Source organism: Rosa chinensis, chromosome 5, assembly GCF_002994745.2.
Source record: "Rosa chinensis cultivar Old Blush chromosome 5, RchiOBHm-V2, whole genome shotgun sequence".
NCBI lineage: Eukaryota > Viridiplantae > Streptophyta > Magnoliopsida > Rosales > Rosaceae > Rosa > Rosa chinensis.
The window spans coordinates 38,703,495-38,718,856 of NC_037092.1; the positions used below are offsets into that span (position 1 = coordinate 38,703,495).

The window sequence follows — 15,362 nt, forward strand, 5'->3', positions numbered from 1 at the left end:
TTCATGTTCATAAATGATAAATCATGATTATGAATGCCTTAAAGATTTTTTATTTGGTTGAAAATTTGCAAAAATGATATCCTCATGAATATCTGACTATTTAAGCGTTGATTTGTCGAAATGTGATCAAAAAGTGAGCCTTACAACCGTTGATAATAAAATTTTCATGAAGTCCTCATTTTAATAATTATCATTAGAGGCCCACCCTTCATAATTAAGCCTCGAGTTTTCAAGACCTAACCAATGAGTTTTGGACTTTTATTTCATTAATGATAATCTAGAGAGAGCTCAAAAACAGTAGCACAAGAATTTTAGAGAAAGGAATGAGTGGTTCTAACAAACACCAATGCTCTATCTCTTCACCAACTGAAAATTCTCCTGTGAATACTAATAGAGGGCCAACACATAGAAGTCTCATAATTAAAAGATCATCTAGACACCTATGGACCTGGATATAAACATATCATGGGACATAACTTGAGTGCGCGCTATTGACCGCCTTCTGATTGTTGAATTAATCAATATGATTAATTAAAATCTAAAGTTCCGCTAGTAAAACAAAATTGTTTTATTCTATTTATACAACGTCCCTTGGACCCCAAACAAATTTGCATCGGCAAGAAAACTCCCTAGAGAAGTAAAAAAACCAAACAATTAACTAGACAAATTATCCAGTCTGCACAACTTGTTTCAGGAAAAAATTAAGGGTAAAAACTCTAAATGATACCTGAATTATTGTGAAAAGTATTTTTTGGTACCTATAAATTCTTTTTATCCCAAATGATACCTCAAGTATTGTACCGTTAGCAAATATAGTATTTCCGTTAGCTTTCTCTTTAAAGTCACCTACGTGAATACTTGAGATACCATTGGAAGTTAAAAAAAAAAAAAAAAAAAAATCAGAAATAGTTGATGAAATTAGGCCCACTATAAATTTCTATACATAAAATTACAAATCCTAAACTTTAGTACACGAACTTATAAACCCTGCCAACTTTTTATACACGATGTCAATAACCCTATCAGTGCATATACCATTATCTATATAATCAAGGGTAGAATAGGATTTTTACCTAGAAAAGATAAACCCAAACCAAACCCAGAAAACACTTGCCCATAAATGAAATCAAGGATTAGATGCTTCCGAAGCAATATAAAACTGAAATTCCTATAGGTTTGCAGTACAAAGAAGCCAATAGCACATGACAGTGCTATCTCCCAAAAACTCTGCCAAAAATTTCAGGACCTAAGAAATGTGGTCTATACCTAGGGCTGTCAATGGGTCGTGTTGGGTTGGGTTCATGTTGGTTAAGATATTTGTCGTGTCGCAAGATACAAACTCAAACCAAACCCATTTAATAATCGTGTCAAAAATTTAAACCCAAACCCAATCTATTTATTAAATAGGTTACCCGTTTCCAACCCACTTAACCCATTTAATAAATAAGTCGTGTGGTGTTAGACAAAATGACTCATTTAAGGGTTAACAATGCGACCTATTTAACTAAACAAAATGCATAAATTGATTAAATTCACTAAAAGCTCCACAAGACGAAAAATATAGATAATTATATATAATTCATAAATAATTAAATCCAATAATTATAAAGCAAAATATTTCAAATTGTCTAATCCTATGATCAAATACTCCAAACATCCAAAATTTCAAGAAGAAATATAGCATAATTGGGTTATATGGGCTCACTTTTTGTTGGCGGGTTGACCCGTGGTCGACCCATCTATTAAATGGGTCATGACTGATTGACCCATGGCCGATCTGCTTTTTAATCGTGCTGGTTCAACCCGTTTTATTGCATGTGGGTTTCGAGTTGTGTTATCGGATCGTGTCGAAATTGACAGCCTTATCTATACCCGCTACTAAAGGAAAGCAAAAGAATACCATATTTCCTTAGCAAAGCTTCTACAATTTACAAATGCGAAGTTGCTAAACACAACTGCGATATACAATAAACAACACCCCAAGAAAAAGCTCAGCCTTTGAGGATGCCACGAGACACCAGTCTGTAGTTGCGACTGAACACAATCACATCCTCCCAGCAGTCAAACTCCCATCATCATAAACCAAATTATATTGACATAGGAACTCCAGTTTACAACCCTTATTTTTCCCGAATCAGATGCTTGAATTTCCGACATCAATTTTCTTATCTAATATCCCAAGTTGAATGCTAAGATTCTAGCTAAAAAACCCCAATTTTTTAAGCCCTAGAATTTCCAATTCGATCCTCAAGTTTTGGGCTTTTCTTTAACGATCAATGATTTCTAACTAGAGTCTGATCTAATACTCCTGCATTGCCCAAAAGATCAGTGAGATTGCGAAAAAGCCCGAAATCGAAGCCCTAACACTGAGAAATTTCCCACCGCACCATTTCTTGTACACCCAAACCTTCAGAAAGTGAACCTACGTCTTCTCAATCGCTGACCCTTTTGTGATCTTCATCATTTTTGATCAAGATCTAGATCAATCTAAGGGGTTTTTGTTGTTGAATAGATTGAGATGCGATTTCGAGAGGGTTAATGGAACTGGCTCAGTCTCGTATGGTGGAGATTTCGCCTCCCATTGCTTCCAAGCTAAGTTTGATTCGATTATGAGGGAAGTAATTAATGGCGTCATATTTGGATTTGCCCACTTTGTCGCCGGCAAGTCAGAGTCTGAGCATGGATTCGAGTAGCGGTAAAGGGAAGAAATTGGTTCTGGATTTGACAAAACTTGTACTTCAGTGTAGGTGAGAAAGAGATATGGGTGCCTAGAGTGAGAGAGAGAGAGAGAGAGAGAGAGAGAGAGAGAGAGAGCTAGGTGCCTATAGTAAAAATGTAAAGAGACCAAATTACCCTTCAAATTATGCTAGGTGGCACATTGACTAACGGCATTAGTCACGACATGTACAAATAGTTGGTTGGGGTTAGAAGTTCGTGTATTATAGTTTAGGATTTGTAACTTTATGTATAGAAATTCATATTGACCCTATTTTCATGTACAGTTTGCAAAATTTTTCCAAAAAAAATTTGTAGGTACTAAAAAAATACTTTTCTGCATCACTTCCACAATGGCTGGAAGTAGGTTTTTGTGACTTTAATGAGAAAACTAACGGGAGAAAACTAACGGAACTACTATATTTGATAATTGTGTCATTCTTGAAATACACTATTGGGGGTAAAAAAAAAATAATTAAGTATCAAAAAGTGCATTTCACAATAATTAAGGTACCATTGGATATTTTTTTACCCAAAAATTAATTACCATGCCACTTATGTAATCATGCCACTTATGTAATCAATGGATCCGTCTCGGACTTGAACATAAGCTCGTGGGGATCTATATGACATAGGCTAATTAGAAAGCAAGCTCCTATGTCGTGAGCTGACCGAGTACGCCGGCCCTGATCGCTCGAAATATAATAGCCGCAATGTACTAGTCGACAAGGTTGTCCTCACCGTTGTTGGCACCAAACCAGATATTCTGCCTTATACCATGATAACAGAGTAAAAGCTCATCCCCTAGACCAAGTATGAAACATCCTGGGGTGAAATTCCGATGGTCTTCCTAGCCACATTGCCATCACTACGAACATAGAAAGCCGCCAAAAATACAACAAACGACCAACAGGCTGAGAACCCTAGCTTCTAGCTAGGATTATCCTGATCCATAATGTCAAGAACCAAAAAATTAAAATAAAATAAAATAAATTAAATTAAAATCTCCAATCATAACATTTTGTTTCTTAACTACTAGCGAATCCAACTGTTTATATTAACATGCACCACAACTGTTTCACCAGATTATATATATTTTTTTGACCGAATTTGGAGGTGAACTCAGATGCTCTAGATCATGGTAGCTGTAATAGCTAGATCCACCTAGTTTTGAGGAAAGGCAATGCCATCTGAGGCCTTCAAATTAATCTCCAGGGCCTACAAATATGTATCATATATGCTTGATTACATTACATTACATTAATTAGCGACCTAGAATTTGTCACAGCAAGCAACTATGAACCACTTCTGCTGTAACATGCACGTACGCTTAAATAAACTGGCCATGCGGCCCATGCATGCATTATTTATAATTAACCATGCACCCACTGAGCAGTGATCGATCATTATATAATATAACTTCACAACGTACGGCTTAATTGCCGGCCAACTCCACCTGCTTGCCCATCCCTCCCATAATTAATTGGCGTACGTATCTTAACGCTTAATCTATTTTCACATCCAAATCCAACAGGGAGCTGCAGTGGTGGGACTTAATGAGTATTTTGCATCCATTTGTTGAGGAAATTAGTAAGAAGCATATGGCTGGACTGATCCATCCGCTTTTTGTTTGCCGACTTCCATTAGAAACCATTAGAAATTCTTGTCTAAACCATTGAGAAACGCAGCTAAGAATCACATCCATCGTCTCTGTCATGGCCTCACCCTTTTGTTTTCTTCGATCATTTGCATTTCCATTTCCTAATTAATAATTCATGTCCCCCACCCCCAACCCAATCCAAATGAGAAATATTATATGTTTACTAAGATATTGTCACTATCATCTTGGCCAAAACTGAAGTAATTGATTAAGGATCATTCATACGAATATATGATCATCTGTATTGTCAAATAGACAAAATTCACAGGTAGCATGCATCATCACAGTATATAGATACATTATATTTATATCATCAATGACAAGGAGTACTACGCAATCTCGTTCAACCTCTATACGCGAATATCTTTTTGTGCAAAGTTGGCTATAGTTAACTATGATTAAACACGATGATTGTGATAGTCTCACTAGGCCGATTTTTGTATGATCTATCGGTACAGGCATCATCATATCTGTATAAATTAACCACGTGCAGCTTATTGCCGGCCAATTCCACCTGACCGATACAGCCTTGCCTCCTATAATTAATCGACGTACGTACCCTAATGTCTATATATTTTCACATGCAAATCCAACGGGACCCAGTGTATAGTCGTGGACTAGCATAGTACTGCATCCATTTGTTGACAAATTAGCTAGGAACAAATATAGACGATCTGATCGATCGGCCATTGAAAAACGCGTCAAGCATGCATAACCGATCATCGTCTCGATCTGTCATGGCCTCAATCTTTTATTTCTTCAAACGATCAGTAGAGAGATTATATCATTTATATGTGTTTTTTTTTTTTTGTCTGATACCATATATATGTGTGTGGGTATGTATGTATGTATACAGATTTTATCCAGAGCGGAGATCTGCTTTGAAATTAACGTGTGAAGTTCGAGTTTTCGGTCACTTTTCGGTCGCATATCCATATCTCGACCGTTCAGTTCTTAGGTACTACTGTATAGATCATCTCTGCAAATTTTCAGCCAAATTGATGATCGTTAAGGTATCTAACTCGCTTAAACCAATGGACGGACTCAATCAGTCAACCTGAACCGTACTAGCTTTAAAGCAGTTATCAATACCTTAACGATAATCAATTTGGCTGAAAATTTACAGAGATGAGCTATACACTACTACCTAAAAACTGAACGGTCGAGATGTGAATGTGCGATCGAAAAGTGACAAAAAACTCGAACTTCACACGTTAATTTTAAAGCGGAGCTCCGCTCTGGATAGGATCTGTGTATGTATATGCGTAATCCAGAGCGGAGGTCCGCTTTGAAATTAAAGTGTGAACTTCGAGTTTTGGGTCGCTTTTCGGTCGCACATTCACATCTCGACCATTCAGTTTTTAGGTACTTGTGTATAGATGATCTCTGCAAATTTTTAGCCAAATTGATGACCGTTAAGACATTGATTACTGCCTTAAAGCTAGTACGGTTCAGGTTGACAGATTCAGTCCGTCGATTGGTTTAAGCGAGTTAGATACCTTAAAGATCATCAATTTGGCTGAAAATTTGTAGAGATGATCTATATACTAGTACCTAAAAACTGAATGGTCGAGATGTGGATATGCGACCGAAAAGCAACTCAAAACTCGAAGTTCACACTTTAATTTCAGAGCGGAACTCCGCTCTGGATATCTATATATATATATATGAGTATGTTTTTAAACTACCATAAAATACCTCTCATTTCTTATATATGCACGTGCAGGAAGGGCGCGCTCGCACGTGCAAATATGTTTTTCCACTGAGCATGTTAATGTGATTTTCTACTATTAATAAATTCATAACAGAAAAAACATAAAAAAATTATTGTGCGGAAGTTCTGTGCTCGCACGTGCATAGTATATTTTTTATTTTTTTATTATTTGGTCGGTGTAATTTTGTTACCATTAAACGTCAACCTTGACATGGTTAACAGTCTGTTTTCATATATCTTTACACATATTGGCAAATGATAGACAAACACAAACTTAATCTTCTTTCATCTATTTTGATAATGGTCAAACGCGCGATTAGGTACGTAGCCTTCTCGTCACGCCTGTGCGTGTGAATTATCTTTCCTATGAGTTTGCCTACGAAACGATTCTGACTTTTCTTAATGTGCATGGTTGGTAATTTGATAATTTTATTATTTTCCTTGTATTTTTATTTTTTTTTGTATAATTGTACTTTAAGTCACCATTCAGAGAAAATAGTTGAATTATCCACATGGATAGCTCTACAGCTTTAAAGTTCTGGATCTTGAGATGTGGTCTAATGTTGTACGACTTTCCCAGTGAAATTAGCATCACATCATATGCAGCTTGTTTCAATTCATTTGCTTATGGGGGATACATTAGCCGCCTTTTAAGCTGTAAATCCATAATAACTCAAGTACCTTCTATACTCAATGTCAATGTGAATTTCTTATTAACACTAACAGTACTTTAGTTGGTAAATGGTCCGTCTTCTCATCTTTATACGTGAAGACATACCATCAATTAACAGAAAACTCAATAAATGTGCTGAAAAGAAAGACAACATGCATAACTCCATTTCTGTGTTAGTAGAGACAATTCAATGATATCTTCCACAGTTCAATACTTCAATTGTAACATCTCAAACACTTTTAATTTCTTAAATTACCGAAAAATCAAGGTCAGCCACTCAGCCCTCAACTTTTCATAAACTTGATGCTCCGGGGATCTTCGTTTCAACTTCAGTGTTTGGCCTTTCACTACTGCACCATTGGTTGTTGGCCTTTCACTCACAGTACAATATTTCACCTTCCTCTGGGGGTCCAATTTTTGGTGTGAAAAGGAATTCACAATCATCAATAACAGAACCATAAAGGAGGTGATATTTGATCAAAGTGATCAAACAACATAAATTGCAGATCATATGCACCATACAATAACCAAAAATGAAAAAACAGAGGAAAAAGGTTTCCTACAAAATTGGCTTAAGAGAGTTGTTAAAAAATAGGGATCAAATGGAAAAATTAACAGCATAAATCAAATTTAATATGCATAAGCTACCTGGTGTCCTCGTTTTCCCTTCAGTCACCATTTGCTTTTTTACAAAGCAGTTGAAATTAAACCACTCCTAAACATGGGTAAAGTACTCATATCGCAATACCCTACTTATCTTCTCTGATTTGTTAAGCAGCAAAATAGTAAAGAAAAAAAAAATTAGCCAAGCAAAATAAAAATTCATTCAATAAACTAATCATAGAGAAAGAAAAAATAACCTAAGAAACTAAACTCAATGAACCTTATGCTTCAGTTGATTCAAGTTCCTAGCTAGGACAATTGGATTCATATTTGAATTGATATCCAAACAAATTCTTTAAAAAAGACTTCATGATCGTTTTTCCTTTATATCACAATTAAAAGTGCAACACAGAATATTAAAACTGAACTAATCATAGAGAATGAATAAATAACCTAAGAAACCAAACTCAATGATGAACCTTAAGTTTCAGTCCTAGAACAACTGGATTCATATTTGAATTGATATCCAAACAAATTCTTTAAAAAATATTTCATGATCGTTTTTCCTTTTTATCACAATTAAAAGTGCAACACAAAAGATTAAAACTGAAATTCTTAGTTGACCATGTCCGCAAACATGAACATTTTCCTTTTCATCGATATCAAATTTCACCAGCAAATTCTTCGTACTTGGAAAAAGCTTTTGGAAAGAACAAAAACAAAAATAAAATATTGTGAATTGAAACAATCTCCCTAAACTCAAAATGATTCTTAACAAAAATGATGTTTGCTTATTCACACCCTTCTGGTTAACAAAACAGAAGGTAAGGAAAAAGAGTACCTGACATAGCAACAACTAACTATATCTGCATGACCCATCGTAGTCACACAAAAAACAAATGAAAAAAAATATTTATAAATTGGTGCAATGGAGAACAAAAGAAAGAAACTAAAACACACCTGAAATCAAAATTACTCAGAATAGTGCAAAATTTTCAAGAGAGACTATAAAGAAGTTTAAACGAAAAGAATGGATTCCGACTCATCCAAAATGAAACAACAATCCTGGCAAAAGGAAACAAAGTTTATAGAAGAAGATTATAAAACATGAAAATAAATAATGATCAAAATATCAAAGATGAGAACTCACTAAGCCACTGCTGGCCATTGGACTATTGCCCAAACACATTCTCTCTGCGTCAATTCGGTAACTTATCTAAGAAACCAAACTAAACCAAACATATGTGTCAGAGAAGACTCACCTGGTTTGATCTCCATATATAAATTCCAAATCTTCAAGACATGAAAAAAAAAGCAAAAAAGTTAAACCTTCAATTGCAGGAATCAAACTTTAATCTGCAATCTGCACAACTGCATAAGCATGCCTTACCTTTGTATTTTTCAAGTCTTCCTATTTCTGTTTCGGTCATGACCCCTGCAAACATAGATGATGAGAATCATGAAATTTAATCCATCATTTTCTCCCATTCATAGCAAAACAATCGCATACTAAAAACCAAAACAGTATAAAGTAAAAACTCAACCAAACAGTGACGTAAGGGAAAGACTTTGGCCGAAATTGAGATCAAATTGGAAAACAAAACTACAAAGTTCAATTTAATTTGCAGAAACCTACCCGGTCTGTTTCCTTGTTCAATTCCCCAATTGCTCTTCTGTTTCATCAGCGGCCTCCACTCGCTTTTTGGAGGAAACCGCAATGGGCAGTTAAATTGAACGTGGGTAAATGCGTGAAGCCGCCTCTTCCACGTTTCCACATCTTTTTCTAATTTTTATTTTGCTCTTCTTTTTTGTAGATTACCACGTTAACCCTTGTAGATATTATTTTCTTCAATCTATTTTGTCTCTGGTATGGCATTTTCGAGAGTTTAAATTTTGGTGAAGCTTTTGACTAGGGCTGGCAAATCCTACCGATCCAAACCAACCAACCAAGTCCGTCCCGAACCAAGGATCTCGGTTACCAAGGGGTTCGGTTACCGAACTTGTGGTACGGTACAACCGAACCGAATAGGGGTAATCGGTACGGTATCGGTATGGAATTTTAAAGAAATACGGTATACCGTACCGTACCACGTATTAAATATAATATTTAATTATTTTAAATATTTCTTATATAATTAATCATAACCGTTGATTTTATTCCATATTAACTAACAACAGTTAGATTAAAACTTTGCAAACCCTAATCCCATTCCCGATTTCCCTCAGTCCCTCTCTCATTTAGCCACTCTGCCTCTCACCTCGTCTCTCTCTCTCTCTCGAACCCGAGCGAGACCTGAGCGGCTGAGCCTCTCTCTCAAACTCTTGGTCCAAACCCTAATCCCTCACTCCCTCAGTCCCTCTCTCGACCACTCCCTGTCTTCCTCACTCTCTCTCTCTCTCGAACTCGAGTGAGCTTCTGAGCCTCTCTAACTCTTCCAAGAATCGAATCGTTCGGTGCCTTCGATTTCATTTCACGTCAAATCGATTCGATTCAAAGTAGCTGAACAATTGCTGCAGTACTGCTGGTGAGTACGAGCTCGGAGCTTCAATTGTTTTGGATTAGAAGCTTTGGATTGTTGAGTTGAGGTTCGAGACTTCGATCTACCCAATTTTAGGCTTTTTAGCAATTTGATCTTGGATATGTTATATATTATCTTGAGATTTACCAATTTGTTATGGGTTTTAAACTTTTAATGGTTTTTCTTTTGTGCTTGGAGGATCAGGGCTGCAGGAGCACCGATGAATAAGTTTGAATGTTTGATGTTTGAGGGAGAAGGACTAAGTTTGTGGGTCTCGATGTTCCACCATCTGTACCCAGGTATAGGAAATCTCTTTTGATGTAAAACATTTTCAAAAGACCATAGCTGTATATGTTAACAACTTAACATGCTAGAAGGATTTTTCCACCGGAGAATATAGAGAGCTGCAAATTACCAATAAAAGAACATGGCATTCACTAAATGCAAGATATCTTACTGTGCATAATTAAAAGTTTGATTTTGTTCAGTATAATAATCAGTTTGGCTATTGGCTTAATCTCTTGATGTCCAGGTGGTGATTCTCATGTTCTTTTCAGAACGCTCTTGTTCTGTGGAATAGGAGTATAGGACTATGGATTAATGGCGTGTTCAATTTTTTTCCCTTCTTCCTTTCTGGTCATGTAAGTTCCTGTTTGTAATTACTTTGTAATAAGTCAATGTTGTTGAATCATGAATGTTAAGGATCGTCTGAATGTTAAGGATGTTGTTGTAATAAGTCAATGTTGTTGAATTATGAATGATAAGTAATTAAGTATTCACAATTTCTGCAACTATTTGGTCTAACATGCTCTCATTATAATTTTCAGGTGTTCCAATCTCAACAATTCAAGAAATCAGGGATTCAAGGCTTAGAAGTTAGAACTGGAGCAACGTAGGAGCAGTGTAGTTGGTCGGTTTGGACCAACAGAGTGTAGTTGGTCGGTTTGGACCAACAGGTCGGTTTCTTTTTTCTGGAGCAATGTATGACACTATGATGTTTGTTCTTTTTTCTGCCACTATTAAAATGTTTGATGTTTGTTTTGTTTTGTTTGATTCTTTTTTCGGCAGCTATAAATATTATAATGTTTGATGTTTGTTATTTTGATTCTTTTTCTGCAACTATTAATATCACAATGTTTGTTACTTTGATTCTTTTTTCTGCAACTATTAATATCACAATGTTTGTTTCTTATTTTATGAATCATAATATTGTTTTTAACCTTGTCTTTGTTATTTTGCAGAAAATGCTTTTAATCAAGGAATGGAGTCCAATATCAGCTCTACACAAACTGATGCCTAGCGGCCAGCAGCCAACATCGTGAGCTTTCTTGTTCAACGTTAGAAATTGCAAAAACTGCCTAAATTCTTCTTCATTAATTGAATTTGCAGAACTGCCAGCATTCTTATTCTTTTCAACTAAAATGGATTTGCAGAAACTTTGAGTCTTTGAGTGAGGCAGGGCCACAGGGAGCAGAGCACAAGAAGCAAATATGCAGGGAGCAGAGCACAACAAGCAAATATGCAGTGACGATGAGATGAAATTTGAGTCTTTGAATACTTTGTTTTCAACTATTGTCCGCTTTGTTCTTGTGTCATTCATTCATTTGTGTGAACTGTAAGTGATGGTATGAAGTGATGATGACATGAACTGTAAGTGGCTAAGTGATATGAATTATGAAGTGATGAATTGATGATGAGATGAACTGTAAGAGTGTAAGTGATGAACTGAAGTTGATGTGAGAGAGTGAGAGAGTGAGAGTTATAAGTTATTTGATTGTTTTACATTTGCTTATGGTCTGGGCCCTTGAATTCATATTAGTTATTTGATTGTTTTTCATTGCTTTCAGTTTTTCTATTGCTGACAGGTTTGAGATTTAAAATTTTCATTTGGGCCTTAGCTGAAAGCTGGCCCAATCTTAAACTCGGTTGGAGGCCCAACCAACCGATACCGAGAAGTTGGTATACCGACTTTTGTGGCCGGTAATGGTACTTCATTTTGTGTACCAATAAGTTCTGGTACGGTAGGTGGTTTTGGCCTTGAAGGGCCGGTACCGTACCGAACCCAGCCCTACTTTTGACACCAAACCAAACGCTTCTATTTGTAATAGTAGAGATTAACCAATATCCTATCTCTAACTTTATATAGGGTAAAAACGTAATTAGCAGAACCAAAAAAAAAAAAACACCCACTTGTCAACCGTTGGCTTCTTATTTGTTTATTATTATCTTTTCACTTCAAATTTCGTCTTACATTTTGTATGACACCATGATCCTCTTTAAGATTTCAGCATCGGATTCTAACTTGCACTCGCCCTCGTTCTGTATGTTGATCGAGCTAGTAACCCACATTCTTCAGCAGAATGGAGGTATCGAGTGGAAGCATTGCCATTTGTTGGAGACAGCTCGCTCTCTCTTTCACTTGGTTTGCTATCATTTTCTAGCTCCTCAATCTGTATATGAAAAAGTTTAAATTGTTAATTTATTGACCCTCAATAAAAAAAAACTACATTTATTATTGACTTTCAATAGCACAACCAAATTCATTATTGATTCTCAATAAAACCGTTATAGGTTTTCAATAAAACCATTAGTGATTAATGAAACAACAAATCCATTATTAACCCTCAATAACGGCATTACTGACCCTTAATAACACCAATATTCCTGATCCTCAATAAAAAACAACAAATGTTGATTTATTGAATCACTTTAATTACTAACCATCAGTAACATACATGCAATACAATAGTGACCGTGAGTAACATAAGCATATGCAGATTTTATTGGAGAGGATTGTATGCACCGACAGTGCAAGTGCACTGATGATTATTTTAATCTCTAAAAAAACAACAGCCACTCATCTAATCCAATCTTTTATATATTTTAATATCAAAAAAATTACATTAATTCATATTGCAAGTACCCATGCACTGACAGTGCATGAAATACACTCCCAGATTTTATTGACAACAAGAACTAACAACTAACAATTAAACAAACGACAACTTACAATATTTCTACTGACCTATAGGAATTGTCCACAACTAACACTTTTATTGACGAAGAATCGAAGATCATCAAGATAAAGTATGCATGTTTAATAAAAGGTGGTGCTATTCGCACACCCCTTTTCTCTATTCACACACCCCATTTATTTTTTCATTACTTTAATACTTTTTTTTTTTTTACAAATTACCCTTACTAGCCTCTCTTGTAATTATGTTTCTTTTTCTTTTTTCTATTTGGCAAGTCAATCATGAATTAAATATCATTATACAATAAATCAATTTTCCTCGTGAATGTCATTGCTGATTAGGAAAAAAAAAAACTTATGAGTAGGATGAAGTGCAATCTATCAAAGAGAGTTTCTATTGGGACCTCCAAATCTGCTCACTTGACCTCACTCTATTATGAATTATTAAATGACATATATAACCTACTATAAAATGACTATTAAGGACAATAATTATAACAAAAAAATTGTTATATTTATTTTCTCTAGACTTTCCAATTCAATAATATTATATTGCATTCTTTATTATTTTCCCTATCTATTTTCATTTTCCAATTTCACTACTTACTCATTAAAGCATTCATATATATTTAATAAGAAATAAAACTATGATTAAGATAAAAATGTATGATATGCATATTGAACGCATATTGGTCAGGGAGAACAAAATAAATTGTATTATGACCTAAATCTAAATCTATCCATTATATTTGCAAAAAGAAGAAAAAAAAATAGAGCTAGCAAATAAAAATAAATAAAAAATATTTAAATAATTAATCATGAGGTACAGAAAATAGAGAAACATTAAGTAAAAATGATTAATCTGTTTTTTTTTTTGCACAGCTAAAAAAGAAAAAGTAAATAAAAAAATCACATAATAGTTCATGTTATTTTATTTTTATTAACTTTTAAAACTCAATACCTTGTGTTTGATTTTTTTTATTGGATAAGAGATTTAAGTTGTCTGATTAAGGAATGGAGATGTAATTAAGATTTATAGAGTAAGTAAATCATTGAAATGACTAACTTTTTTATTATAAAGATCTTAGTTTGTTTGTAAATTATATGTGTGAGGTTATTTGAGGAACTTTAGTGAGGTTTAATGAGTAAATTTAGTATTTAAAAATTTGATAGGAGGTGTAAAAAGCATAGAGGTCAAGTGAGTAAATTTGGAGGTTTCAATAGAAAAACTCTCTATCAAAAGTTCTGCAATTAGTGTGGCAAAGTTTAGGGGTTGAGAGTTTCTATTGGGACCTTTTAATCTACTCACTAGACCTCTCTCATTTTTTAATTATTCAATGACATATGTATCCTTATACAAAAAGACTGTTACAGACAACAAATTAATAAGGAAAATACTTTTTCCCTCTGCATAGATTTATAATTATGGAAACACATTTACTACTTTAATTATTCATTTCCATTTTAGTTCTCATTTCATATTTCTCATTTTTTTTTTTATAAAAACTTTTGAAGAAGAAAAAATCAAGAGAAAATGCATTCAAAATTACCTTGTGAATTATATAAAAATAAAACTATGATCTAAGAGAGAAAAAAAATAGACAAAGGTCTTTCTCTTGAGATCATGAAACAGGGGATAGAGAGCCCTCATAAGAAGTTTATGAAGCGGCATATAAGACAAAAAACAAATAATAAAAGAACAGAGCATGAACAAATTTAATATTACAACCTATCTAAAATCCAGCATGCAACCATAAACCATAAAAACTAAGCTTTGAAAATTCATAATTAAGCATGAAATAGTAGGCTTGAAAAACCCTAGATAAATTTCCATTAATTAGCTACACTATCTTTTTTTAATAATTATCTCAGATTTTTTTTTGTTTGAACAATGTCAAGTTTCTTATGTGGTAAACAAATAATTATGGGAGCATTAAACTCATCTTTAATGCTCCAAAATATATATATTTTTTTATGAGTAAGGTTAAGTTAGGTATTTAAAAGAGGTTTACTTAGCAAATTTTTCTTCTTAAAAAGCAAATAGGAGGTCTAAAGAGATGAGAGGTCAAATGAGCAAATATGGAGGTTTTAATAGAAAAACTCTTAGGGGTTAGATGAAAAATCACGATGTAACTGAGTTTAGATATGTCATCATAACTACTATACGAAATTGAAGAAAGATATAAGCATATCACCTAAACTAAAGGAGATCCAAAATCCCCCACATCTGATTAAGCAATGTTGATTCAAGATACCATTCCCAGTGACATAAAGCATTTTGTAGAGTGATGATATTACTAAAGTCAAAATGAAATCAAAGCGTCAATAATTTCAAAATTAGCAATCAACTCAAGTCAAAATATGATTAGCAAGCAAGCCATACCAAAATCAAACTAAGACAAACATAATGCACAAATTAAAAGCTCCTAGTTCACCAAATCGCTGAGAAATTGATTTTTTTTAGCGAAGAGCGATGGATTCACCAAATAATTTCAGTTTGATTC

The 15,362-nt window shown here is 34.4% G+C and overlaps 1 long non-coding RNA gene across 2 annotated transcripts; it reads right to left on the minus strand.

Annotated features, from left to right (window-relative positions):
- Positions 1–6,833: 6,833 nt before the first annotated feature.
- On the minus strand, positions 6,834–9,129 carry LOC112167634. Of its 2 annotated transcripts, XR_005800309.1 has the most exons (4): positions 9,002–9,129; positions 8,756–8,800; positions 7,411–8,658; positions 6,834–7,164 (listed from the first exon to the last, which is right to left on the minus strand). It is a non-coding gene; the product is annotated as an uncharacterized LOC112167634 (long non-coding RNA). The 2 variants fall into 2 exon arrangements; XR_002923874.2 differs by having other exon boundaries at positions 6,834–8,658.
- Positions 9,130–15,362: the final 6,233 nt, after the last annotated feature.